We start from the raw sequence: 27,701 nt of genomic DNA, 5'->3' as shown, positions 1-27,701 counted from the left end.
GCTCACTGCAACCTCACCTCCCAGGTTCAAGTGATTCTCTTGCCTCAGCCTCCTGAGTAGCTGGAACTACAGGCATGCCACCATGCCCAGCTAATTTTTTTGTATTTTTAGCAGAGACGGGGTTTCACCTTGTAGGTCAGGCGGGTGGTGATCTGCCTGCCTTGGCCTCCCAAAGTGCTGGGATTACAGGCGTGAGCCACTGTGCCCCACCCTGAAAGTTTTCAAGTGTTAAACTAATCTGGCAATTCTGAGATAAAGCCTTCTTGGTTAAAATATATTATTCTTTTTGTATATAATTGAAATCAATTTGCTAAAATTTTGTTTTAAGAAATTTGCATCTATGTTCGTAAGTTTTCTTTTCTTGCAATGTCTTTGGTTTGATTCATAGAATGCTGATCTCATAGGATTCCCTCCCTCTTCTTTAGCTTTCTGGAAGAGTTCACGTAGAATTAGTATGACTTCTTTAAAATTTTGGTATTATTATTTTTTTCTTCTGCTTATTCCGAGTTTCACTTTCTCTTCTTTCTGTAGTTTCTTAAGAAAGAAGGAAGCTGAGGTTGTTGACTTGAGCACTTTTTTCCTCCTACTTTAGTTGAGTGCTATGGATTTCCCTCTAAGTTCTGCATTCCCTGCATCCCACCCATTTTGATGTGTTGTATTTTCTTTTGCATCAGTTCACAATGCTAATTTATCTTTGATTTCTTCTTCGACCTATGGATTAAGAAGTGAGTTATTTAGTTTTCAAACATTTGGTTTTTTTGAGATTTTTTTTTTTTTTGTCCAGGAGGCATTTTATTTGTAAATCTGTATTACACATCTAGAAAAAGAATGCCAGGATTTTCCCTCCTGTGTGTTTTTGTCTTGCTTCTTCATGGTCTATGATGCTAGCTGAGGTTGTCAGTACAATAAAACCAAACTGGTGGGATGGAAGAAGATTACTCCGCCATTTTTCTAGATCTTTGAGTTGCACATCAAATCTGGGGCTGATCACGCCACACTTGTTTAGCCTGCCTGTGAGGCAGCTCTTTGATCATCAATGATTTCAGTTTTGCCAATGTAACCATGCTTCATCATCATAGTGAAAAACTGGACGATGACTTCAGAGCACAGCCTAATAAGAACCTGAGTTCATGGCCTCTCTTTTCAGCATTGTCGATGCTCTTGAGAGCATCAGCCAGGACGTTCATGTGCACCATTGTGGCAGTGCAGAAAGATAAAGGCAAGAGGACAGGAGGGGAGAGCGCACAGAGTTATTGAGATATATTTTTCTTATTGATTTCATTTTGGTCACAGAGCATACTTTGTATAACTCGAACCCTTTTAAATTATTGAAATTCATTTTATGGCCCAGAATTGGATGATTTTGGTAAATGTTTTCTTGTGTACCAAAAAAAAAATGTATATTCTGCCAATCTTGGGTGGACCTGGAAACTTTCTCAAGCCAGTAGGCCGGGGCACTCAAAGAGCTCATTTTGTTTATTTCCTGTCTCTCAGGAATTGGTATACTTCATTGCCTTATACCCAATGTCTTCAGAACAACTGTTTCATATATTTGTCTATTTTATAAGTTGCATTTGGTGGAAGAAGAGTAAATCTGGTTTCTGCTATTCCATCTTAGCCAAAGTGAAAGTCCCTTTGAACTGCTTTTTAACTGAGTTTTCAGTCAATATTCCTTTGCTAGCCCTACCTTAACCTTCCACTTCCAGAAGTAGCTGGTACTGACTATTCCCGGACCTTTTCTGTGTTTTTAGATGTCAGTTGTTTTGTTTCTTGGCTTTTCTCACTGCTGGTTGTGGAATCTAATAAATATTCTAGCAAAGTTATCAAAGCAGAGCTGACACTACACAGGGGACCCTGAAATTAGACCATCATGGCTCACTTGTCATTTTCTCATGAGGCCACATTTGTCTGGAACAGGGCCTCAAACTAATATACCAACAAGGGCTCTCTAGGGAGAGAAAATGAATGAAAACATGGGTGCAAGATAACTGGAAGGGGTGGGGACAAACATAATTCACCTTGTTTAGACAACTCTGCTCTCATCTCCTGTGACCATGCAAGAAAGAAGGCCTGGTGTTGCCGAATCTTCTAGGAAAGTTTCAGAGAAGCTGGAAATGCATAACTTTATGTAAAATTGCCTCTTTTTTTCTTTTTTTATTTTTTTTGAGACGGAGTCTTGCTCTGTCGCCAGGCTAGAGTGCAGTGGCGCCATCTCGGCTCACCACAACTTCCGACTCCCTGGTTCAAGCCATTCTCTTGCCTCAGCCTCCTGAGTAGCTGGCACACAGGTACGCGCCACCACGCCCAGCTAATTTTTTTTATTTTTAGTAGAGACGGGGTTTCACCATGTTGGCCAGGATGGTCTTGGTCTTCTGACTTCGTGATCCGCCCGCCTCAGCCTCCCAAAGTGCTGGGATTACAGGCGTGAGCCACCACACCCAGCCCAAAATTACCTCTTTTAAAAATCTTGACAACTCATCCAAATTTAAAAGAATGTCGAAGGCCAAATGAAAATCCACGTAAGGATGGGATGACAGCTCAGGATTTGCATTTCTGTTTCTCTTTCGCGCTTTCCTGCTCCATTATGCAGGGATGTGGATATTCACTGGCCTTTGGGGACTGAGGGTGGGTAAGTCTCTATGGGTAGCAAGGAAATGACAGACTTTCTATGAAAACCAACTGAATCATGGAATGAGAGAGCTGGAAGTGACCTTAGAAAAATGTGGTCAAACCCCAGGATATTACACAAGAAGCACCTAAGGCTTAGAAAAGTCAAGTGACTTCTCTAAGTACAAAGACTGTATTAGCTAATAGTTGGGCTGAGTGTGCATCTAGTTGCCTAGCCAAATTTTCTTTCTTTTGTGTTCCATGAGAGCGAGAGACATGTCAGTATCCTTAATGCAATTCTTGGTGCATAGTAGGTATTCAATGAATATTTGTTGAATTAAAAACACGTACTGAGTTGCTTTCTATAATATTAGCATGTGCTATCTTTATCAGTTAGGATATGGTGTGGCTACATATAACAGAAAATTCCCAAAACATTAGCTCATATACAATAAAGATTTATTTATCTGTAAAAGAAATGTGGACATTTAGGGTGTCAACAATGTTCTCATCTCTTCTGGTTCTGTTTTACCATTCTTCATGTATGGCTTCTATCCTTAAATTTATCTTATGATACTGAAGCTATAGCCATACAGCTCAACTAAATTCCAAGATGGAAGAATGCAGAATGCCTCCACAGCAAAAGGTTTTCCTGGAAGTTCCACCCAACTTCCACTTAAATCTCATAGTTTGAAACTTAAATAAGTGGCCACATGTAGAGGTTGGGAAAAGGAAGTTGGATACATTGTCTCCTTGAATAAATCTGGGTTTTGTTAAAGAAAGGATGGAACGGGTATTTAGTAGGCAACTAGCAGTATCTGCTGGAATTTAAGAGTTAATTATTGATTGAAATATCGTTTCCTGCAGTTTTGATATGCACAATAATCAAAGCAGAAATATGTAAGCCTTTAAAGATATTTATCAGAAGATATTCAAACAAAAAAATACTGGTTTAGTTCAGATAATATTCTAATGTTCTGGTTAAATCATTTTAGAAAACATTGGTTCAGCTTCAGTTCATGTTAGTTCAGTAGGATTTTACTGGTTTTCATGGAAATCCTTTTGGATGAGTCCACAATTTAGAAAAACATAATGTTGTATTTCAGTTCAGCACTTGGTTTCAGAAATGAGTGTGATGTCTTTGAATTTTTGGTTCATAATTTGAGTCAACTTCAGCTCCTCTTTCTGATGTATCCTCCCTAGACATTTTGTACTTATGGCTTAGAAAGACAGACATGGGCCAAAGAACTGGTTTCCACTGAGGCTGGAGTTTATTCATCCTGCTTTTCTTATGTAGGAGCTAATAATCCTAATGGCTTTGAATGCCTCTAAATTTATCTCTGTGATTTGGCATGACTAAAGGTCTCACTCATGATAGACATGCCAAAATTAACACATTAGCCTGTTTCATACTTGTTCTATGATATAAATGCACCTAATTGAACATGTCTCTGTTCTTACTCATAAGTTTTACATTCCCGTGGTTTGAGATTTCTTTTACCATGTTAGTTCTAGAACACTATTCTGGATTTTGTATGGTGTCTCAGAAAACACACTTAAAAATTAGAGGTTCAAGTTTTAATTATTATTATTTTTTTTTACGGGGACTAAGGAGGTACTGTACATTTCAGAAGGAGAGTGTATGTGGGGAATGAGAGGCTCCTTCTCCAGGGAATCCCGCTGATCAGGGACTGGGAAGAGGTGGCTCAGCATTGCCAGATACCTGGAGTACCCTACAACATTTTAACTACAAATTAGAAATCTGAGTTCCTATGAAAAACCCTGATTTGTACATATCAGCCAATAACTTAAAAAATTAAAATCAACAAGTGGGCCACTACTGTGCTGGCCAAACAGTACATGTCTATAGGTTCAGTTATTGGGCTGCTGGTTTTCAGAGTCTGATTTTGACACTCCCTATTTTTTCTATGTCCTCCCTGTCCTCTTCTATGCCTTACTTGATGATTCTGCCCTTATTCTTTTGGATAAAAATGTTGATAAAATATTCGAAAGTAGGAACCCAATTCTCTGGGTATGACTGTATGCTTCTCTCATGGTCATTGGCCACCCCTATGACATTTATCTAGTCAAGTTTGCACATATAGCCATTGGTCATAAAGTAGAATGAGCAAGAGGCTGTAAACGATGCACTACAATCCATCTCACACAATTAACCTGGTAGAAGTCTTCATGTTTATGTGCTACTTATTTGTTTTCCAAAATGCATTCAGTGAGTGCCAGCTGCGTATGGCAAGTGGAACGCACAGTGGGTACATACCCTCCACCGGACTTTACTTATTTATTTTCAAAATTTGAATTAAACAGAAGAAGCCCGTTGCCCTCTGGTCATAAGCTGTGAGGATGTGAGCCTAGAAGCCACCAGCAGACATAGTTCCTTTATCAGGAGACAGATGGTGTGAGAGAATACAGCCAACATGCTGAAATATGCATTATCTTTCTCTGGATACTGCAAGGGCTTCCTGACTTGTCTTCCCGTTTCTACCCTTGCTCCACAGTCTACTTCCAACACAAAAACTGGAGTGATCTTTAGAAACAAAAGTCAGATGTCACCTCCTTGCTTAAAATCCTGCTTTGGGCCGGGTGCGGTGGCTCATGCCTGTAATCCCAGCATTTTGGGAGGCTGAGGCGGGTAGATCACCTGAGGTCAGGAGTTCGAGACCGGCCTGGTCAACCTGGTGAAACCATCTCTACTGAAAATACAGAAATTAGCTGGGCATGGTGGTGGGCGCCTGTAATCCCAGCTACTCCGGAGGCTGAGGCAGGAGAAGCGCTTGAACCTGGGAGGTCGGTGGAGGTTGCAGTGAGCCGAGATGGCGCCATTGCAGTCCTGCCTGGGTGACAGAGCAAGACTCGATCTCAAAAAAAAAAAAAAAAAAAAAAGCTAACACCAATACACATTTTCTACATTTTCTATGTGCCAGGCATTATTGTAAGTGCTTTATGCATATTCACTCATTTAATTCTCACAACAGCTTTATGAAGTTGGCACTATTATTATCCATTTATTAGATGAGGAAGCTGAGTCATTGAGATATTAAGTAAACTACTCAAAGTCCCACTGTTAATAAGCATGGGGCCACAATTTAAACTCAGGCGTCATGATTTCAGAGTCCACTGAAATCATAATGAAAGGTTTTCAGATGATAAAAAACCCACCTCAAATTGGCTTACGTAAAAAGTGGAACTTACTCCCTTCTATCACAGACCAGTCCCTGGCGCTATCCCAGTGTGCCGTCAGTATTTGGTACTCTTCTCTCTCATCTCAGCCTCGTTCTCAGGCAGCCTGTCTGTGTGTGGTGACCCCAGCAACACTGGGTCCACATCATTTTCAGCTTCGAGTTTAGAAGAGAGAGAGGAGCTCGTGCCGATAAGTCTCAGGACTGAGTCTCAGTGATCCCAGTGGGGTGCCTGACTCATAACTGAACATTTCACCCTGGGGCCAGGATAGAAGATACCAATTGGCCAGATCGTGGTCATGTGACAACCTGTCTAACTATGGGTTAGGGGATGGTGTTGATTTTGTATCACCAGAGCCATGTAGGCCAAGAGTGGGTGAGGAGCTGTTGCACCAAATATAAACAGGGTGCTATTATAAGTAAAAGATGGCTGGGCATGGTGGCACACACCTGTAATCCCAGCACTTTGGGAGACCAAGGCGGGTAGATCACCTGAGGTGAGGAGTTCGAGACCAGCCTGACCAATATGATGAAATCCTGTCTCTACTAAAAATACAAAAAAATTAGCCAGGCGTGGTGGCAGGCATCTGTAGTCCTAGCTACTCAGGAGGTTGAGGCAGGAGAATTGCTTGAACCCGAGGGGTGGAGGTTGCAGTGAGCTGAGATCATGCCACTGCACTCCAGCCAGGGTGACAGAGTGAGACTCTGTTTAAAAAAAAAAAAACCTCAAAAAACCCAACAAAACAAAACAAAACAAAAAAGGGGGGGAGGATGGATACTGGGTAAGGAAAAATATTGGATGGCCACTACAGGCAGACACTGTGTTTTGTTTGTTTGCTTGTTTTTTGTTTTTTTTTTCACAGATGAGGGGCCTAGGGTTCATAAATGCTAAGTGATTTTCCCAGGACTATAGATCTAGAGCATGGCAGGGCTGGGATTTGAATCCCAAAACTTTTGTCTTGTCATAAAAAGCCAAACTTGGCCAGGTGCGGTGGCTCACACCTATACTCCCAGCACTTTGGGAGGCTGAGGCGGGACAATCACCTGAGGTTGGGAGTTTGAGATCAGCCTGGCCAACATGGTGAAACCCCATCTCTACTAAAACTACAAAAATTAGCCGGGCATGGTGGCAGGTGCCTGTAATCCCAGCTACTCGGGAGGCTGAGGCATGAGAATCGCATGAACCCAGGAGGCGGAGGTTGCAGTGAGCTGAGATCTCACCACTGCACTGCAGCCTGGGCAACAGAGAGAGACTCCATCTCAAAAAAGACAAACTGGAAATGACGGGAATGGTAGTTGTCAGGGTGATCTTCAGGGTCCAGGGACTGCCTGGTGCTCTGTCTATTCTCACCATCACTTCTTTTTCCTGCCTTTTAGCTCAGCCCTGAGGGGCTCCAACTCCAGGACCCCAGAACTGGTTTTCTTTGGGAAAGGATCCGGAAGGTGACTGGGAGGTGGAGGAGTGGAGCTTCCTTGAAATGGCAGACCCAGAGACCTAGAGGAGCCTTGCTTCTGTGGTCTAATTGGACTAATTTTAGGCTGTTAATTAGCCTCTGGCAATTATTTTTCACTCCAGAAATTCCCCAGTTTTATTTACACAGAGTGATTTAGCCTTTTCACAGACAGAGTTATTTCCTTATATTTGGTTCTGTTTAAAAAAACCTCCAGTCCCCAAAGCCTTCCAAAAAGCTGGGCCAGAAGCAGAGCCCAGGGTCAAGTATCTGCAACTTCAGAGGCAAGGAAGGTCTGGGGGCTAAAATTCACACAGTCAATAATTTTAAGCAGTTTAGGCCAATGCTCACTTGTTCTTTCTTTCCCTTCTTTCCTTCTTCCCTCCATCCTTTCCTTACCTCCTTTCTTTCTGCTTAAAACCCCTCTGTTCTTAATGTGCTTGGCTTATACTCCTTAATAGATACTAAGCATCTATTAGAAGTCAAACATTTTGGGAAGAGTTTAAGAGAGGCTATGTTCTCAGTAAGATATCTATAATTTACCTTCACAAAGTTCAGCATAGACAGAAGATATTGAGTTTGTGCTATTTGGTAGAAGCTCTAACTCCAAGGGCAGCACCTCTTGCCAAGAACACAATCAGGGCATAGTCAGCTCCATTCCAATTAGGAAGTTAAGGCAGCTGCTGTGAGCACCAATGATATCCATATCTTGATCAGTACCTTATGTTTGGCTTAGCATAGTGAATGTCAGAAAGGGTTTTTATTAATTCAAGTAGTAGCTAGTAGCCTGCACAGTGAATGTGGGCTCTTAACTGGGTGAAACTGAAGATATTTGAGATGCGTGGATGGGGCTAAAATAGTTCAGAACCACTCACATAAATAGGGTAGAGAAATCTAGGAAGGCCTGCTGCCTGCACCCTCAGGGAAGGCATCAGAAACTTGATCCCTAACTGGTCCTACATCTAGCCACTTGTTAGGAGGATGTCTGGTTGCCCAATGCCACGTATGAGGGTAACATATGTGTTACCCTCATATGTTGTCATAAGAGAATGTTGTCATATGAGAATGTTGTCATATCTGTCTCAGATAAACTTTTCATATAAGACAGTGACCAAAGCACTTCAAAGGGTAGAGAGCTTGAGTTTCACGGCCCTTAAAGATCAGACTTTATAAACTGTCTTTCATTTACTAGCTAATAAGTTCTTTTTTAGTGAATGTTCATATATGTGGCAGAATTTGATTTGAGATTTCCCATCAATGTCATGGGACAGGGAGGGTGTGGGAAGCAGATAAACCTCACCCACCTGGAACCTCACCCACCTCCAACATCTTCTTCAGTGACTACTGTTCCCACCAAAGAGAACCAACATTGCATATACTGAAACTGGCTTAAGTTTGTTTGCAATAACTCCTTCCTTTCAGAGAATTTGCATTTTAGCTAGAAAGATGAATTTATTAGGCCATTTTCACACTGAAGATGGGCTACCCAAGATTGGGTAATTTATAACTCGAAGATACTACCCAAGATTGGGTAATTGATAAACAAAGGAGGTTTAATTGACTCACAATCCTGCACAGCTGGAAAGGCCTTAGGAACCTTATAATCATGGCTGAAAGGGAGGCAGGCACCTTCTTCACAAGGCGGCGGGAGAGACAGCGAGCAAGAGCAGGGAAAACTGCCTTATAAAACCATCAGATCTCATGAGAACTCACTCATTATCATGAGGACAGCATGGGGGAAACTGCCCTCATGATCCAATCACCTCTCACCAAGTTCCTCTCTCGACATGTGGAGGTTATGGGGGTTACAGTTTGAGATGAGATTTGGGTGGGGACACAGAGCCAAACCTTATCAATGAACAATTAGGGGAAAACCACACTTCAAACAAGGATACCCATACAGCATACAATGTACAAGTAAGAACAGGAGGGCTTCAGAAAGGGCAGAAAACAGTTGGGCAGGTTTTTCTTCCTTTACTTTTGTGAGCTTTATTGAGGTATCGTTTATATAACATAAAACTCACCAGTATCAAGTGCATGATTTGAAGAGCTTTGACAAATGTAGACATTTGTGAACCACCATCACAATCAAGGTGTAGAACATGTCTATCACTCCCAAATATTTCTTCTTTCCTAATTTTAGTCAATCTCGTACTCCCACCTCTTGGACCCTGACAACCACTGATGTGGTTCCATCACCCTAGTTTTACATTTTAGAAAAAATTTCACAGAAATGAATCATACAGTTTGTAGCCTTTTGAGTCTGGCTTCTTTCACTTGGAATAATGCATTTGAGATTTGTCCGTGTTTCAGTGTATATCAGTAGTTCATTCCTTTTTATTGCTGAGTAGTATTCTGTTGTATGGATGTACCACAATTTGTTTATCACTTCACCAGCTGAGGTCAGAAGTTTAAGACCAGCCTGGCCAACATGGTGAAACCCCGTCTCTACTAAAAATACAAAAAATTAACCAGGCGTGGTGGTGGGTGCCTGTAATCCCAGCTACTTGGGAGGTTGAGGCAGGAGAATTGCTTGAACCTGGGAGGCAGAGGTTGCAGTGAGCCGAGATTGCACCATTGCACTCCAGCCTGGGTAACAAGAGTGAAACTCTGTCTCAAAAAAAAAAAAAAAAGAGCCATATTGTTTGTTTGTTTGTTTGTTTATTTATTTATTTATTTATTGAGACAGGATCTTCCTCTGTTGCCCAGGCTGGATGGAAGTGGCACCATCATAGCTCACTACAGCCTTGACCTTTTGTGCTCAAGCAATCCTCCCATCTCAGCCTCCCAAGTAACTGGGACTACAGGTATGCACGACCATGCCCAGCTAATTAAAACAAATTTTTTTTTAGAGACAGGGTCTTACTATGTTGCCCAGGCTGGTCTCAAACTCCTGGGCTCACGGGATCCTTCCACCTCAAACTCCCAAAGTGCTGGAATTACAGGCATGAGCCACCTTGCCCAGCCATATTATTTTTTAAAGTGTGTGTACTCCCACCAGCAAAGTATGAGAATTCCACTTACTCCGCATCCTCATCAATGTTTGCCATTGTCAGTCTTTTAAATTCTAACCATTCCAATGTGTGTATACACAGTGGTGTTTCACTGTGGCTTTAATTTGCATTTCTCTATTGAATAATCATGTTGAGCATCTTTGCATGTGCTTATTTTTCATTTGTATATCTTTTATAAAGTATGTATTCTTTTTTTGCCCTTTTTTTCTTATAGAGTTATAAGAGTTTTTTTTGTTTTTGTTTCATTTTGCTTTGTTTTTTGAGAACGAGTTTTGTTCTTGTTGCCCAGGCTGGAGTGCAATGGTGCAATCTTGGCTCACTGCAACCTCTTCCTCCCACGTTCAAGTGATTCTCCTGCCTCAGCCTCTCGAGTAGCTGGGGTTACAGGCATGCATCACCACGCCCAGCTAATTTTGTATTTTTAGTAGAGACAGAGTTTCTCCATGTTGGTCAGGCTGGTCTCGAACTCCTGACCTCAGGTGATCCGCCCGCCTCGGCCTCCCAAAGTGCTGGCGTTACAGGCATGAGCCACCGAGCCCAGCAAGAGTTTTTGAAGTATTGTGCACACAGATCTTTTACCAGATATTTGTTTTGCAAATATTTTCTCCTGGTCTCTGGCTTTCCTTATTGATTCCTTAACTGTATTTTCTTATTAGTTTTATTTCTGAACTGTATCTTTTCAAGAGTAAAATTTTAAGTTTTGATGAAGTTCAATTCATCGATTTTTTTGTGTGCCCTATTTTTAAGAAATCTTTGCCCAATGCAAGGCTACTAAGATTTTCTCCTATGTTTTCTACTGTTTGTTTTATAGTTTTATCTCTTATGTGTAGGTTTATGATCCAATTTATTTTAATTTTTTGTATGTACTATGAGTTAGAGATTGAGATTTTCTTTTGCCCATGCCTATTTAATTCTCCCAGCTCCATTTGTTGAATGTCTAGTTTTTACTTCATTGAAGTGCCTTGGCACCTTTGTAAAAATCAATTTGCCATATACATATAAGTTTATTTCTTGACTTTCTATTTTGTTCTGATACCATCACTGCCTTTTCTACTATTGCTTTATAAAAAGTCTTGAAATCAGATAGTATAATCTACCTTTGTTCTTCCTTTTCTTTAAAGCTGAGATTTAAAGTATAGGAATTTAATTTGGTCCTGTATCTGGAATGAAATGAAATTGGTCCAGATTCCACCTCGAATACTTGCTAGCTGGGAGTTCTTAGCCAAGTCACACCTGAGTCTCACAATACTTCATGGCCTTGTGAAGATTAAATGAATGATTGAAAGTTTAAAAAATGGGCTGGGCATGGTGGCTCACACCTGTAATCCCAGCCCTTTGGGAGCCCGAGGTGGGTGGATCACTTGAGGTCAGGAGTTTGAGACCAGTCTGGCCAACATGGCGAAATCCCATCTCTACTAAAAATACAAAAATTAGCCAGGCGTGGTGGTGCATACTTGTTATCCCAGCTACTTGGGAGGCTGAGGCAGAAGAATTGCTTGAACCCAGGAGGCAGTGGTTGCTGTGAGCTGAGATTGTGCTACCGCACTCCAGCCTGGGTGACAGAACAAGACCCCATCTCAATTAAAAAAAAAAAAAAGAAAGTTTAAAAAATGTACTTTTAAAATGGTAAAGAGAGATGCACATATCCCCTGATACGTTGTTATGGTCCTAGGAGTGGTTATTCTATAGACAACCCAAATAATAGTGCCTGCTTTCTTGCAGTGTTAAAAAAATATTAGCCGCCCATACTTACTGTACTCTCCCTACCGGGCCCTCCTCAGAATAATGAGAAATCCTTACCCCTTGACACTCTTGGCCATGTGACTCGCTTGGGCCAATCAGTTGTGAGCAGAAGTGACATGTCCTCTTCTAAGCAGAAGCTATAAGAGCCATCATGTGTCCTCCACTTTTTCTTTTCTTCCTCTCCATTAGATTGCCCCAAACCCCCATTTTTCTGGATGCTGTTCCTTGTTCACTTCCCTCTCCTTTATATGCGTGGGTCCCTCAAGAACAGCCATGTGCTTCCATGGCCCTGCCACCCTGGTCTCAGATGGGCACCTGAGGGTTTGGGGGCAACGATCTGTCCCCTGCAATTTTTAGACTACAGTACAGCTAGTCAGGTCAATCTTTCTTCAGTGGTTGAAGCTATACGCTGTACAGTTTGTGGCCACTGCTTTCTGCCTTGTGAGTTATAATGGAAATCTGCCATGTGTGGCTGCCCAAATCTTGTAAATATTTCCACATTTCAGTAGTGCCATGTTTCATGAATCTTGTCACCTCAAGGTAGGTTCCAAAAACCGTAAACCAACCAGCCAACCTACAATTCCCAGCTTCCATTGCAGCAAGAGAGTAGAATCATGGTCTAGGTTCTCCTAACCAGATAATCCTATGTGGAATTTTGATTTGCAAATACGTGAGAAAGCAGTTTGGGTGAGTGGCTAGTGGATTGGTATCAGGTCCCTTATTGGGTCAGTTCTTTAGCAGGGTTCTGGGAGTTGTTCTAGGAAGACCAGCCTAAAACCTGTTTCTCCACACTTTCAATGATTCTGTGAGCTAATCCAAGGTAGTTTTCAAAATACTTCACAAGTGGCACAGCCTGGGCCCTGCTGCACCTGACAGGGTGCTGTGACCAGGCAGAAGGGAAGTGGCTGTAAACAGCCAGTAAGACTGTGCAGGTGTACACAAGCTGATTGTCAGTCCGAGGACAAATAATGTCCTTTCAAAAATCCTTTTCTCCTTAAGCCATATAGATTTTGTTGCCTACAGCCCAGAACCAGTTCTTAATGAAAGAGAAATGTAAGTTCAGTTCTTGGAGAGTGGTAGGGAAAAGGTGCAGAGTCCATCCCAAGGTGGCCAAGGCCCTGATTTCTGTCATTCCCAAGGCCCAGCTGCATCTCTGTTTGTCCATAGCTTGACTTTTTTTTCTTTTTTAAAGACAGGATCTGACTTTGTCACCCAGGCTGGAGTGCAATGGCACTATCTTGGCTTAATGCAACCTCCCAGGCTTAAGTTATCCTCCCAGTCTCAGCCTCCTGAGTAGCTGGGATTACAGGCATGTGCCACCACTCCCAGCTAATTTTTGTATTTTTTTTGTAGAGATGTGGTTTTGCCATGTTGCCCAGGCTGGTCTTGAACTCTTGGGCTCAAAAGGATTCGTCCGTCTCGGCCTCCCAAAATGCTGAGATTACAGACATGAGCCACCATGCCCATTCCCACCTTTCTTTCTTTAAAAAGATGAACATTAATAAATTAGATAAGAAAAATGAAAGAGTAGGGGCTGAGAAACTTCGGTTAAACAATGATTTATTTAATAAAGAAGCAGCATGCATCAGAGAAGCTCTTTGATTCTGCTTAGAGGCAGACCCTGAAGGAAAGATTTGACTGCAAGTAAATTATTTAGGAAATGATTCTAGGAAACAACTGTAGGAGAGGGAGGAAGTGAGATGGAAAGGGAAGGCAGCCAACGAAATGTGCTTTATCAAGCAGGTTACCAAAATGTGGAACTGGAGCTTAATCTCACTTGGGAACTTTGGAGGGTTGTAGAAAACACACCCACATGTGCTACCCAAGAGGTGAGGGAGCTGGGATATTTATACACCAGCCCGGTCAGTCACTGGTTGAAGGCAGCTAGATGGTGGTGTGGTGGGTAATTATCCAGCAGAGTGGGTCCAATAGGCAGAGAAAGCCCTTAGGCGAAGAGAGACAGGTTGGCAGTTGGAAGTTGGGCAGCTGTCCTGAGATGGTAAGAGAGAGGGGAAATGGGTGTGGCATGGACAGCTTCTGCAAGATCTTGTTTAGACTTTTCCCTGAATGCACACCTATGTGAGGCACCACTTCCATAATAAAAATGTCACATGGTAGTGACATGCTTGTGCTAAGGTAGATTCAAATTTATTTCGGGTTTAAGATCAATGGGAACATTTAAAAAATGAATTGCTCATATAATTATTGCTTGAAAGTCCATCTCTTCTGTTTGACTGTAAGCTTTCTGAGGGCAGAGCCTATGTCTTTATTTGCTCACTGTTTTATCCCTGGGCTTTAGCATGGTTCCTAACACATAGCAGAAATTCAATAATTTTTTTATTGAATGAATTTGGCATAATTAGACAATGTGGGGTATTGCTAGATGTTAAAATTTGAAAAAAAAATCTGAATGTGTGCGACATAAAAAACAAAACCCCAATGATTTATCTTTATAGCTCCAAAATGTCATTATTAGCTTAAGAGTATATTTTTGTGTGACAAGCAAGTTGATTTGTTTATTAAATTATTAATTGGTATGTTTAGAGGGCTACAGACCTTGTAAAACATTGGAGGAGGTTTTTTGTTTTTTTTTTTTACCCCCTTCTTAACTCAAAAAAGTCTAAGGAGGGAGAAAGAAAAAGCTGATTTTTCAGCTGTTTGTTTTCTTTTTCCTCCCAACACTCTGAGGTTTCTACGTGCTGTTAAAACAGGGCCAAGAATCCCTGGCTTGGATTCTGTCTTTCCTTGGTGGCAGAAGTTTCCCTCTCAGGCCTCCGGGGTCTTTCCAGTCTGCAGTCTTCAAATATGGGCTGACCAACCCAGAAATGATATTTTTTGTTGACTAACTCCAGGCACATATGTTCTTTCGTGGAGGGATATTTTTGAAAGAAAGGCTGCACAGTTTCCATTTGCAAGAGAAGAGTATATTTTCAGAAGCTTCTATGGGAGGGAGACTGACCTTTGCACTAACACAGAGTCTTCAATCTGGGATTTTATGGGGAACCTCATCTATTTTCTTTCTTCTTCTTTCCTGCTGGAGCTAGTTTCCTCTGTTCTCTGGTTAAACATTTTTATTGGATGGATTTTACAATGGGGAGGAACACATACTTTTTTGTTGAAAGACCATCTCCAGCTAATGGAATCTAATCAGGCCAAGGGAATAAAATTTGGGAATTCAATTTCCTCAAACTGAGTCGACATTTACTGCTGCTGTTTCATGCACTTTGAAATATGGCGTGTTCAAGTTTGAAGCCACAGAGAGAGTTGAGCTCATTCTTAAGTGAGACATTCTAGGCAAGAAATAGCTAGAACTAATATTAAAATCGTCAACTGTAAATGCCCCTTCTACCCCAACAAAAGACAACAGTATGTGAACTAAACCCCTCCCTTCTATACGGATGCTGCAGAGAAACCCCCTGTTGTCCTTTGGGAACAATGGTTGGAATAAGTATGTAATGAGTGGGGGTGAGGAGAAGGGTTTGAAATTAAAAAAAAAAAATGTTTCATGTGGTAGATCAGAAGCTGACCAATAAAATATTGCAACATTTATACCAACCAACCCTATGGTTATGGTTGCAACTGTACGTAATTATATCTCATTTTCATTTCATTTATTTTTAAAGAGCTTAGAGATTTCTCTTTCAGCTAAAAACAGTATAGGGCGTTTCATTGATGATTGGGAGAGGGAGGGTGGAAGTGTGGTAACAGAGTCACCTTGTTACTGTGCACTTGGGATATATGCTTTGGTCCATGACAGCTGAGCATAGAACGACCCTCATTCAGGAACAAATATCGTCTAAAGATTTTGTCTAAGAAACCCAATGCTATGTACCCCCTAGTTATTTACAGAGAAACACAATAATTTCTATAAAACTGAATGTGTAAACAAAAATTAAAATCCAGCCTCAAGAAAGGAAGAGCATCTTCTCTAGTCTGTCTGTGTAGGCCCCTCCCCAGTGGAACTTCAAATTCCTTTCCCAATCCTATTTGCCACTCTCCCCACTCAGAAAACCTTTTCTCAAGCAAACTTGCCCACACCTCCACTCACATATTCATGGAGAAATACTCCTAGTCTTGAGCGTTAGAATGCTATTGTGTGAATGTTGCATTTTGATTTATTAATAGGACATTTGAATCCATCTTTACTCTCAATCATTCAGCATATTTCTAATCTAATTTTATACACCAGTTTATAATTGTTCTCATTAAAGAGCTGTGGAACAGCCTGACTTTAAAAGGAAAGTAATGGAAACAGAGAAAGGAGAAATAAGGGTAACTGGGCAGAGACAATATCCGTTCTTTCATTTTTATATAGAAGTAGAATTTTCAGCTGAGCATAGGGCTGCCCAGCTAAGATGACAAGAAGACCAATCTGCCTTGTAGCTAGGACCAAGTTTTGGCCAATGGGATGGGCAGAAGTGATGTGTGCAGCTTCTAGGTCATGCCTTTAAGGGGAGGACACTTCTGCTGAACTTCCTCTATCTCCTACTGCCAGTGACAGAGGTGTGGATGTCAGCATGAGACATCCTAGACCATGCAGATAAGGACTATGCCCATGGATGGCAGATCAACAACATAGCAAGCACCTGAGTCTCAATCCTGGGCACTACTGTGTCAGCCCTAGATATACCCAGACTATTACATAAAAGGGAAATTACATTCTCTCTTGTCTAAACTACAGTTGTTTTAGATCTCTTTTGGAGCAGCCAAGCCTGTGTCTGACACTGAAGAATTTTATTACATTCTTCAGCCCTGGAGAATTTCATTAAAGAGACCTCCTTGCAAAGTTGGTAATCTCCACACATTTTGCTTTGCTTATCTAGGCAGGTCAAGTCCAAAGTGCATTTTTCCAAATGCTTCTGCTCCTCTTTCTGCCTAGGGAGTACTCTTATCAGTGCTTGGGGTGGGGGTGCTGAACTGAACCATGAACTTAGGAAGTTAAGCTATCTCTGTGGGAGTCACAGGTGCTGGATGAGAGCAGGATAAGCAAGCTACTAGAAAGAGAGACACAAGAGGACTCCCAAGCCAAAAGGACTTGAGTGTAGCCTTCAAGGAAATGGATGCATCTGAAGACAGAGTGGCCCTCGAAGCAGGACTGGTTGGCCGCAAAACAAGAGAAATGGTGGTGGTGTCATCCTTGCTTTGCAGGAAGAATACTCTCACTGAGCTCTCTTAGAGTACTTCTGGCCTCAGTAGCCTGCAGGAATGGAAAGGAAAGGGTTTGTCAAGACAGCTCTGTGTGAGCAATGTGCAGCAGGCTCTTCTCAGGCTGAGGCCATTAAACTTTCATTCATTGAATCACCTTTGCTCTGATGTCTCATTCACCAAGCCCTCTTCTGCTGCAATTTGGTTTCACACCTGGATCTCCTACAATGAAAGTGCTGATCATAGAGACTTTGAGCCTTTCTGGTCTTTGTGATGTGGATGGCTCATGGCAAATAAAGTCGCTGCAGGTCAGGATTTGGCTTCCCAAGTTGCTGGCATAAAGAGTGAATAATGCAGATCTTGCTGCATGTGATTTGGGCCCAGGTGGAGTTACATTTCTCTTTGTATGATAATGCATTTGCATTCTGGTGTCTGCCTAAGGCTTGGGTCCTTTTCTGTAGAATGAGACCATTTTTTAGCCCTGATAACCCCTCAGGGAGTCTCTGAGACCACTTAATACATTAAAAATCCACCATGGGTTCCTGCCCTTGTCTACCAGTTTTCCCTTGGACTAATGGCTGGAAGTTTTTTATGTTTGATGAATGTGACATTAGATGGACAAGTTCACCCCATGCCTATTCCCTGAGTTATATTCAGCTCTAGGACACTTGCCCTTACCCTGTGCCTTTTTCTTCTTCCACTGAAAACAGCATATGAGAATGTAAGGAGGCTTTCCATCCAGGAGAGAAAGCCTGGGATCCTCTCTAGGTGGTAATGAGAAAGGTTAACTTTTGCAAAGCAACATATTCCTTCTGCCATGCTTAACCTTGATGGGGTCACATTCCAGTGTGGGGAGGCTGCTGTTGTAAAGTGGGGGACCCCCTTCTACCCTGGTCTGCTCTCTCTCTGCTGAGAGCCAGGGATATTGCTAGATTTGGCAAAGCGTAATGTTCTGGCTCTTTATGAGCGTATGCTAAAGTATTCAGTCTTTTTTCTAGGTGAGTTCATTTTACTTTGAGACAAAAATCTTAGCATTTGCCCTTGATTTTTTACCCTAATTTGCAATTTTAATATTATTTGTGATTAATTTTTTAAAAAGCTTTTCATTTTCTAGTCTAAATTAATTATAGTCTTTTATTTTGGAGAATAGAAAGCTATGTATTTTCAGCTTGAAATATGTTAGAATGATGAGTGGGGAAATAGTTTTGTTTAATGGAAAGAGCACGTGTTTTAGTGTCAGATTTTTAGCAGTGTTTGCGATATAGCACTTTATCGTTCTGAGCCTTGATTTCTTCATCTTTTAGTTAAAAGGGGATTTTTGCAGGACTGTTGAGATAATTAGATACTGTTTGTAAAGCACCAGCCAGGGCCTGGGATGGAGGATATTAACAGATGATGCCCTCCTTTATCTTTCTATACAGCGGGTGTGCCCCAGAGCAATGCAAGGATCAACCATAGATGCCCAGGTTGTCCTAAACTGTCAGGAATCCCCATTTGAAGGTGACTCCATAGGTTTTCTAGGCTGAGTTTTGGGAGTTTCTGGTAGTGGTGGCAGAAATGGAGTTGGAGGAACAATGTGTGTGTGTGTGTTTGTGTGTGTGTGTGTGTGTGACAGAGACAGAGAGAGAGACTGCCTAATTTTAGGGATTTCAAGGGAAGGAGCTGTTTTAGCTTGATCTTATACAACATCCCCGTGATATCAAAACTTGGGGCTGGGCATGGTGGCTCACGCCTGTAATCTCAGCACTTTGGGATGCTGAGGCAGGCGGATCACCTGAGGTCAGGAGTTCGAGACCAGCCTGACCAACAAGGAGAAACCCTGTCTCTACTAAAAATGCAAAATTAGCTGGGTGTGGTGGTGCATGTCTGTAATCCCAGCTACTCGGAAGGCTGAGGCAGGAGAATCGCTTGAACCCGGGAGGAGGAGGACACGGTGAGCCGAAATGACACCATTGCACTCCAGCCTGGGCAACAAGAGTGAAACTTGGTCTCAAAAAAAAAAAAAAAAACCAAAAAAAACTTCAGTTCTGTGTCCATTTTCTGTAGCTGAAGAAACAAAAAAAGAAACTTGGGTTCTGTGAAGATAAATCAGCTCAGCACTGGGTGCTGTTAACAGGAAGGGAGTGGGATCAACTGGCCAGTCACAGATGGATGGGGAGAGGCAGGAGAATGACCACCTGTGCCAACAGTGGAGAGGCTCTGGAAGGTCCCCATGCCCCTCAATGTTCCTAAATGTTTCTTCTCCTGCATACTAATCTGAAATAACTGAAATGCCACAAGTTATTTTTTTTTCCTCTCTCTGGAATCCTTGTGTCTTTCTTTCTTTCTTTTTGTGCTCCCTGTAACTACACACCCAGGTAGCTCCTTCTGAAATGGTGCTGTGTCTGGGACTAGTTTGGAGAAATCTGGAAAACTTGCTCATGACTGTATTTAAGTCACTTTGTCTCTCTGGGCCTCTTAAAATTAGTCACTTATTGAATCTCTGCCAGAGCCAACCAGATCCACAATTCTAAATGTAAAAGATTGTTATCCACAGAGTTGGCTTCTGGAGTGGGCATCTTCAGCCATCCTAGGGAACTGTGGGTGGGTAAAGGTTGCACGGGATGCTGAAGACGAACTTGAGTCACTTCTCAGGCAGGCCCCAGCCTCACTGCGGGTGCCTTTAAGGCAGCAGTAGCCAACCTTTTTGGCATCAGGGACTGGTTTTGTGGAAACCAATTTTTTCTATGGATGGGAAAATGGGACTGGTTTCAGGATGAAACTGTTCCACCTCAGATCATCAGGCATTAGATTCTAATAAGGAGCATGCAGCCTAGATCCCTTGCATGCACAGTTCACAATAGGGTTCTTGTTCCTAAGAGAATCTAATGCCACCGCTGATGTGACAGGAGGCGGAGCTCAGGTGGTAATGCTCTCTTGCCCGCTACTCACCTCCTGCTGTGTGGCCCAGTTTCTGACAGGCCATGGACTGGTACAGTGGGTTGGGGATCCCTGCTTTACGGGAAAGGTACAAAGGGAGTTTCCCACAGTTTGAGAAACTGTCCTGTCATTTTTAGACTCAAGTTGTTGAAAGCAAAGCCATCATCCTTGGGATTGTCCTATGAGTCTTGCCAAACTGTAGGACACAAGGAGATGACAGAAGTGATAAAGACAATTTTTGTCTCTCCACTAATTTTAGGCGTTGTGGGAATTGGAGCCAGGAGTTCTGGTTTTGAGGCCCAGGCTTACCACTGATTAGCTCAGTGGACCTGACATCTCTGGGTGTTGTTTTCTTCCTCTGTTAAGTGGGGAAAATCGTACTTGACTTGTTGTAGTTGAGGGGAGATCATGTGCTATGGACTGAGTTATGTCCTGCCACACCCCAAATTCCTGTGTTAAAGCCCTAACCCCTAGTGTGCTGGTGTTTGGAGATGGGATAGAGTTAGGGATATATCTTTTGGGATATAATTAGGTTTAGATGAAGTCATGAAGTTGGGGCTCTCATGATGGGATTAGTGCCCTCACTGGAAGAGACATCATAGAGCATGCTCTTGCTTTCTTTCTGTCTATCTCTTTGTGTGTGTGTGTGTGTGTGCGTGTGTGCATGTGTTTTTTGTGAGGCTGGAATGGGAAAGCTGCCATCTGCAAGCCAGGAAAAGAGCCCTCCCCAGGAATAGAATCTGCCAGCCCCTTAATCTTGGACTTTCCCCTAGACTCCAGAACTATGAGAAATCAATGTCTGTTGTTGAAGCCACCCAGTCTATGGCATTTGTTATGGCACCCTGAGCAGACCAAGACATTGTGGTCCCTCCCTCACTCACTCACTCATTGGTCTCTTATCTTTTGAGCACTGTTTATTGTATTCTGAGCATTGTTCTCAGAAGTGAGGATGCAATGAACAAAATATACCAGGCTCTCACGTCCCTACAGTTCAGTGGGGGAAGAAACACAGAAAACTAAAGAAATGAGATAATTTTGGATTGTGATAATAGCCTTGAAGATACTGTAGGCATAATAGTAGGTGAAAATAGTTCACAATCAGTGAATATTTGTAGCACTCCCACCCATAGCTGCTTCTGATCACTGTCCGTGCTATGTTGCCAGCTTTGGAAATGTCTTCTTCACCTTTGTCCTGAATCACAGGAACAGTATAGGGCATTGACACAGAGATGGCACTTCTTGTTTTCTGGGACAACTCTATCCTTTTGCAGCCCCATCGCTGAAATCCCTCCCCTACATCTTGCCCCCTATCAGGCAGCACATCGCTCCAACACTCTTGGAGTTGGGATGCAGAACCTGTATTTTGGGTTCTTCTTAGAGGTGATGGGCTGTTGTCATAGCAACTGCTTCCTAGACTTAACCGTCAGCCTCAGTGGAGGTTTCTCCTCAGCTTTTCAGGCTGTAGGCAATGCTTTCTCCTCAAATGCTAGAGCTGATCTAACTCCCCTGCCTCTAGCCTGCAAGCTGGAGAGACTCTTTACTTTCAAGGAAGTCTGGCTTTTACAGGTTCAAGCCTTTGTAAGAACACCAAAGCAAGAGCAAGTCCAAAAGGGGCCTCCCTGCCTGGATGACAGAGGTGCTGGCTGGGGCCTAGGTAAGAAGCTCTCCTTTACCTCTTGCCCCTCACTGATCTTTCCAGACCCCTGGGGAGGCTTATGCAGGGGGCTCTGGCAGCAATTTCCCTATCCATTTTGGGTTGTATTAGTTTTCAGGTTTCTCTGCTGTTTGGATCCTGATGTTAGATTCAAAGGCCAGATTTATAAGGTCAGGAGAATCAAAGACGGCCAGTGACTCACACACTTTCATGTTTCTCAGCCCTGGCCTGTTGGCAGTTTCTGGACCCACTTGTAACCACTTTCCTGGAGCCAGTGCAGGTAAAGGAAAGGAGTTTAGCAAACAGGGAAGGGGTGGGTGGCCTGCCTGAACCTGAACCTGAGCCTGGGCCTGTGATGTGGTCAGGCTAGTGTGCCCCACCGGCCCTGGGCAGACGCCGGGCCAGGGCACACACCACTTGGTGCCCACTGGCGCCTGGGAGAGCTCCTGAGTCCCCTGCAGGGTGAGGCTGGCTGGGTCATCTGCTCCCAGTGCTGCCATGGGGGTGTGCTCTGTGAGGTGGGAGCAGCCAGGGAGAGAAACGGCAGGGCGTGTTGGTGAGGCTCCTATAAACATGCACTTGGCTCTCTGTGCCTTCAATGCTGGCAGGCATGGGCTTCTGTTCTGGCTTTTCAGAGATCTTTAGGAGAAGAGAGTTATGTTCACTTCTGTAATCCTCCTTCTCGAATCTTCAAACTATGGGTCATGACCCATAGTGGGGCAAAAACCAATGTAGTGGATTACACACAACATGGAAAAACAAGGAGAAAGAAAAGATATTAATGTTAATTTTTTAGGAACAGTAATGGCAATGCAGCTGTGTAAGAGAATGTCATTATTCTCGGGAGATACACGATGAACTATTTTGGTGTTGAATATCATGAAGTTTGTCATCTACTTTCAAACAGTTCAACCAAAAAATGTCTCTGTGTGTGTGCATGTGTGTGTGTGCATGTGTGTGTGTGCGTGTGTGTGTGTGCCTGTATTGAGAGGAAGGTAGAGTAATATGGTACACTGTTGACTATTGGTAGGCCTAGGTCAATGGTTCTCAATGGACTGTGGGTGATTTTACCCCTCAGAAAACAATGGCATTTTTGGTTGTAATATCTGGGTGTGCGTATGAGGTACTAATGGCATCTAGTGGGTAAAGGCCAGGCATAGCCGTAAATATCCTACAATGCACAGATGGCCCCCCCACAGCAGAGTTATCCAGCCCAGAATGTCAATAGTGCTGATGTTGAGAAACTCTGCTCTAGGGTAAAAAGTGTTTTTGTATCATTCTTTCAACATTTCTGTAAGTTTGAAAAATTTCAAAAGTAAATAAATAAATGAAACACATAGACTAGTAAAGAAGTCCCAGGCCAGGCGCCGTGGCTCACACCTGTAATCCCAGCACTTTGGGAGGCCGAGGCGGGTGGATCACTTGAAGTCAGGAGTTCGAGACCAGCCTGGCCAACATAGTGAAACTGTCTCTACTAAAAATACAAAAATTAGCCAGGTGTTATGGTGGGTGCCTGTAATCCCAGGTACTCGGGAGGCTGAGGGAGGAGAATTGCTTGAACCCTGGAGGCAGAGGTTGCAGCGAGCCAAGATCGTGCCACTGCACCCCAGCCTGGGCGACAGAGCGAGACTCCGTCTCGAAAAAAAAAGAAGTCTCGGGGTACGTCACGTGTTGCCACAGTAAAGATAATTATTTGGTAGCACTTATTTTGTTTCAGTCATTTATCCATGGGCGTGTGAACTGGGCTGCAATATGTAAGTATTTCTTATGGGTATTGTGCTCAATATGTTTGAAAAGCACTGCATAATCCATATCCTTCCGGCTGTGCTTGCTGTTGGAGAGTTAGAGAAGCTTGTCAAACTCTACTCACTTTCAAGTCATCCATAGTGATAATATAATTTTGTGTTTATGATGTTCCATGCACTGTGCTAAGCAGTTTACATGCATTATCTTATTTAACCTTCACAGGAACTCTTGTGAAGTGGGTATTACTCCTATCCTTATTTTATAGACACACTGAGGCTTAGGTTAAATGGATGGCCCAAGGGCACACAGCTAATAATGGAAGAACAGAGGCTTAGATCTCTTAGACTACAAAATCCAAGCTTTTAAATATTATGCCATCTGCCTCTAACCCTCTCAAAGCTTCCAAACTTAATATTGCTTGCTTTGGAAGTGAGAGGAGCTTCAGTCTCCTGAAGGATGGAATGTGTGGATGAGCAAGTAGCCATGCCCTCTCCCTCTTCCATTCCCTCCTCTGGAGTCAGTGTATGTGAGCATGAGTGCTGTTTTGGTCTTCGAAGGACAACGGTGTTCATCCTGAAGTGGTGAAAATTTGACCACAAAATAATCTTTAGGGCTGAATGGCAAAAAAGCAACAAGTGATCATGAAAATATTTGACTCAAATTTCGACTTGACTGAGTCGTACCTCCATACAGATTTCCCCAAAGCTCAGAGTGCTGCGTTTCAGGGTCAGAAATGAGGGGCTCATACCCCTCCTTCCACCTGGGCAATTTTTAGAGTGTAAACAAAGCTTCAACGAGTTGACCAGGATCCTTGACAGTGGCCCCAATTCCATGTGGTCATTATATAGATGGCAGGAGGCCCCCCAAAGTAAGTGTGGGCTCTCAAGAGATGACCAAGTCCAGTCTCAGAAGGGAGAGCACTGACTTCTGGTTAGGATGCTCTTTTGGCTAAAGGCCACACCTGGTTCTAACCCACATTAGAAACTTTCACTTACCCTTAACTGTTAAGCTCTCACTTCCCACATGGAATTGGTCACTCATCCTGGCAATTCTAATGGGCTGTGCTTTCTTTCCGCATTGACTTTGGAAAGGTCTTCACATTGACTTCCATCTCCATCACATGTCACCTAGAGTCCAGGTCCTAGACCGTTCTCTATTCATTGTCCACACAGAAGCCCTGAGTCAGGCATCAACAAACATGAGAAATGAAAATCATGAACGGCCACCTAGTAACACGTGAAATGCAAAACTCAATACAAACATTTCATTGCCACAGATGAACTAGGCAGACCTTAAACTTGATCATCCACTTTGCTGATAGGGACTTTCTGGAGCGGTTTCCCTGGTAGGATTTTCTTTGGAGAGATGCTGGAAGTTCAGCTCGTGGTTGCTGCTTGTGAGGCTAACTGTTCACGGCTTGTAAGCGGAGGCTACCTGCTCTGTTTGTGGACCTGGTCAGACAGGAGGAGCTGGCAACATTCCTTCCTATTGTTTAGCACGTTTTATAAATGAAGTTAAATAAAGCCTCCCGGACAAGATTTATTGCCCACAGATCACTTCAAATAGAGAGCTCTGATCTTAGTTAACTTATTTGTTTAAAAAGTTTTTATCTTCAGATGTTTGGGCAGGCAAGTGATTTGGTCTCTGTGGTGAGTGTAGGGCCTTCCCACCTTAGCTCTTAGTTTGGTAGGTAGCTCACAGTAAGGGTTGTACAGGCTGGACAGAGGGAACTCTGCTATTTTAATGCTGGAGTGAGATGTCACATCTCCACTTGGCTGTAAGAACAGTCCATTGGTTGGCTGTGTGAACCCTCAGGAGAGGGAATGATGACTCTTCATCTTCTGGAAGGAAAAGCTGGGACCAGCCTGGTGATAACCTGTTCTTTGTCACTGTTCTTTTTGCTGCTCGGTCCTCCAGGCTTTTAGGCTCTGGTGTGCAACCCCTGCTGTGGTCATTTGAGAGGAGATAAAAGGAATCTTCTGAGAGCCAGAAGTTCTGTCTTCAGCACCAGCTGGGAGACCCTCTGTCAAGATGAGGGTTCTATTGATCCATGCAACTGCCGCCAACCAGAATTTTAGGGTTTTGCCCCAGTAGGTATGTAGTTGTTATTCACTCCAGCCTCTGCTGTAGCTATCTTGGGAGGTTAATAATGATTTGCTTCTATTTTATTAGTTTTACAACTTCCCACTTTCACTCTTAAATCACCTGTAGCTGCAATACACAAGGGATCTTCATACATAGATGGTTTCCACTGAACTATTGAAACAAAGGTTGAGTCATCACACGATTTTGTTAGTGGATGGGAGAAAGCCTTGTAGTGGTACTCTTTCCCCACTTCTTTTATTGTGGTAAAATATAGGTAACATAAAATATACCATTTTAACTTTTTTTTTTTTTTTTTTTGAGATGGAGTCTCATTCTGTCACCCAGGCTGGAGTGCAGTGGTGCGACCTCAGCTCACTGCAAGCTCCGCCTCCCGGGTTCATGCCATTCTCCAGCCTCAGCCTGCTAAGTAGCTGGGACTACAGATGCCCGCCACCACGCCTGGCTAATTTTTTGTATTTTTAGTAGAGTTGGGGTTTCACCGTGTTAGCCAGGATGGTCTTGATCTCCTGACCTGGTGATCCACCCACCTTGGCCTCCCAAAGTGCTGGGATTACAGGTGTGAACCACCATGCCTGGCCCATTTTAACCATTTTTAAAGCATATACTTCAGGCCAGGTGCAGTGGCTCACGTGTGTAATCCCAGGATTTTGAGAGGCTGAAGCCTGCTGATGGCTTAAGCCCAGGAGTTTGAGACCAGCCTGGGCAACATGGTGAAACCCCATCTCTACCAAAAACAAAACAAAACAAAACAAAACAAAACAAAACAAAACAAACAAAAATTAGTCTGGCACAATGTGTGCATCTGTAGTCCCAGCTATTCGGGAGCTGAGGTCAGAGGATTGATTGAGCCCAGGAGGTCAAGGCTGCAGTGAGCCATGATTGTGTCACTGCACTCCAGCCTGGGTGACAGAGTAAGACCCTGTCTCAATAAATAAATAAATAAATAAATAAATAAATAAATAAAATCTATAGTTCAATGATATTAAATACATTCACATTGTTGTGCAACCATTACCACCATTCATATCTAGAACTTTTCTAATCTTGTCAAACGTTTTTCCCACTTAAAAAAAAATTGAGTTATCATTTCACATATCATAAAACACACCCTTTTTCCAGTGTACAATTCGGTGATTTTTAGGTTTATTCACAAGATTGTGCAACCATCACCACTATCTACTTGCAGAACATTTTCATCTTTTATCACTTTTGAACTCTGATTTTCCACACAGTATCATCCTCTTTGCCATCAGATGCACTGGTGATGCAGCCTTTCTTAGAAGAGTGCTCCACTATTGTCTCTGGAATTTTCTCCCAAGCTCCTGACAGCCATCTGCAAAGTTGGATACTGACGCTTTCCTGACTGTGGCTAATGGTGTTAGGCGATGGCAACCAGGGCATATTTACCCCCCTACCCGGGCCAACAGTGATTCTATGACACATATACTAATTTAGTGATGTTAAAATGTGAAAACTGTGTGCCTTAGAACCGGTGAACTCAGTACTTATCTTTCCAGCTCCAGCCCTGAAGTTGCTACATCTCTCGTGACTCACTCCCTTACTCAGTTCTCTGGGGGGCATCAATTTTACCATTCTGAGCTCCAAGGTACTTTGGCCAGAACCCTGTTCATTAACCCACCCATTGTATCAGCCTCATCTATACTTGTTTACATATTGTCTCTCTCCCTAGACCAGGAACCCCTACTCAGGAGACATGCAAGGACATGTTATTCCTACTTGTCTCCACTGTGCCTAGTATCATGTAAGGAATAAAGTAAGTACTTGATAGCCGGGCGCGGTGGCTCACGCCTGTAATCCCAGCACTTTGGGAGGCTGAGGAGGGAAGATCATGAAGTCAGGAGATCAAGACCATCCTGGCTAACATGCTGAAACCCCTTCTAATACAAAAAATTAGCCGGGTGTGGTGGCGGGCGCCTGTAGTCCCAGCTACTCGGGAGGCTGAGGCAGGAGAATGGCGTGAAACTGGGAGGCAGAGCTTGCAGTGAGCGGAGATTGCGCCGCTGCACTCCAGCCTGGGTAATAGAGCGAGACTCCGTCTCAAAAAAAAAAAAAAAAAAAAAGTAAGTACTAGATAAATGTTTATTGACTAAGCCATGAT

The 27,701-nt window shown here is 43.0% G+C and overlaps 1 long non-coding RNA gene and 1 pseudogene across 1 annotated transcript in view; one reads left to right on the top strand and one right to left on the bottom strand.

Moving 5' to 3' along the window:
- LOC129531631 (uncharacterized) overlaps positions 1 to 27,701 on the top strand; it is a 191,916-nt gene that overhangs the window by 74,658 nt on the left and 89,557 nt on the right. The window lies entirely within an intron of this gene.
- Positions 818 to 1,196, bottom strand: LOC101148008 (small ribosomal subunit protein uS8-like; annotated as a pseudogene).

This window comes from Gorilla gorilla, chromosome 12 (assembly GCF_029281585.2).
Source record: "Gorilla gorilla gorilla isolate KB3781 chromosome 12, NHGRI_mGorGor1-v2.1_pri, whole genome shotgun sequence".
Classification (NCBI taxonomy): domain Eukaryota; kingdom Metazoa; phylum Chordata; class Mammalia; order Primates; family Hominidae; genus Gorilla; species Gorilla gorilla.
This window is presented reverse-complemented; position numbering and strand designations above follow the sequence as displayed.